This window comes from Sciurus vulgaris (genome assembly GCF_902686455.1).
Source record: "Sciurus vulgaris genome assembly, contig: HiC_scaffold_138_arrow_ctg1, whole genome shotgun sequence".
Lineage (NCBI taxonomy): Eukaryota > Metazoa > Chordata > Mammalia > Rodentia > Sciuridae > Sciurus > Sciurus vulgaris.
In genome coordinates this window covers 980,253-981,898 of record NW_027632915.1, presented here as the reverse complement: position 1 = coordinate 981,898, position 1,646 = coordinate 980,253, and the positions used below count along the sequence as shown (strand labels likewise).

Genomic DNA, 1,646 nt, shown 5'->3' with positions numbered 1-1,646 from the left:
CAAAACAGCAATTCATAAAGATATGTCATTGATCTTTCCTAGAGAATAGTTCTATTATTTTCCCCCTTAAAACTTATAATGAGGTACTTTCCATAGAATCTTGCACAGAGAAGTTTTGACATCTTTGTTCCTCAGGCTGTATATTATAGGGTTCAAAGATGGAGGCATAACAGAATAGAGAACAGACACCAGAAAGTCCACAGGATGTGGGGATTCAGGCACTGGCTTCAAATAGGCAGTAACACCAGTCACAAAATACATGGTCACCACCATGAGATGAAGCATGCAGGTGGAGAAGGCTCTTGACCTCCCTTGTGATGATGGCATTCTTGTGACGGTTTTAAAAATGTACCCATATGAAAATCCATTGACACAATGCAGAAAAGTGCATATATGACTCCAGTGACCACGCTCACATCAATGGTGACGTGCAACTTTGAACAAGAAATTTTCAGCAGAGACGGGACCTCACAGAAAAATTGTGGGAGTTTTCTGGAGCCACAGAAAGGTAGAGAGAAAGTTCCTGCACAGTGTAAGACCCCAAATAAACCCCCAAGGAACCAGGAGACAGCTACCATCTGCACACAGACCCCCTGTTCATGATGATATCATAGTTCAGAGGGTGGCAGATGGCTACATAGCGGTCATAGGACATGGCTGTAAGGTTGAAAAGCTCAGCTCCAGCAAACTGAATTACCAGCAGGACCTGTGAGACACATCCTGGGAAAGAGATGGTGCTTCTGTGGCACAAGGAGTTCAGAATGAAGTTTGGGACAGTGACTGAGACAAGCAAACATCAAGGAGGGACAAGTTCCTCAGGAAGAAGTACATGGGGGTGTGGAGACACTGGTCCATGGTGACCAGGATGATGATGAGAAGGTTCCCCACCAGTGCCACCAGGTAAATCAGCAAGAACAGGAAGCCCTGTGCAACCTGGAGCTCCTTGGTCTCAGAGAATGCCATGAGGTGGGACTCCATCCCCACCGTGTGGTTGGCCATGGCCACCATGCTGTGGACCTGCTGCAGGGAAAAGGATGGTGGACACATGTCAGGTTCATGCTGAGCCATTCTCTTGACCAGGGATGTGTGCTCAGTTCTGTCATGTGATAACACATACTCTCCTAACACACACTAGGTTCAATGACCATCCCAGGGTGCCACTCCCAATATGCATCATAACACAGTCTGAAAAAGCAGAGAATTGAAAACAATTTGAGACTTTACATATCTACTAATAAAGTTTATAAAACTTTTTCTGAATTGTTTCTGAATTTCTGCATAAAACTATTGGAATAAGCCTGTAAACTTGTAAAGCAGCTCAGAGAAAGGAGTACTCATTGTATCATATTGAAATAATCCTGATTTTAATTATTAGTAATATTTTCATAGGGAGTAAAAATTTTCCTATTTTATTATTAAATACATTGAACAAGAGAATAAAAAGCTTATGGCAAAAAGGAGAGATAAAAAGTGAAAGAAAATTTATAATCATGTAGGTGTATCATTATAATGAAGAAATGATAATGGTGATAGATGGTAAGTTAGAGAAGCACAAGGAATATGGGGAGAATGTTCACCATTATTATCCACAGGATGTTTTTATATGCACCCAAACACAAAATCCTCTCTCTCTCAGACTGTATTTC

General features: G+C 41.6%; 1 pseudogene across 1 annotated transcript; it reads right to left on the bottom strand.

Annotated features, from left to right (window-relative positions):
• Positions 1-263: 263 nt before the first annotated feature.
• On the bottom strand, positions 264-965 carry LOC306652177 (olfactory receptor 14A2-like; annotated as a pseudogene). The gene has a single exon. The product of its transcript is annotated as an olfactory receptor 14A2-like (transcript).
• Between the last annotated feature and the right edge of the window lie 681 nt (positions 966-1,646).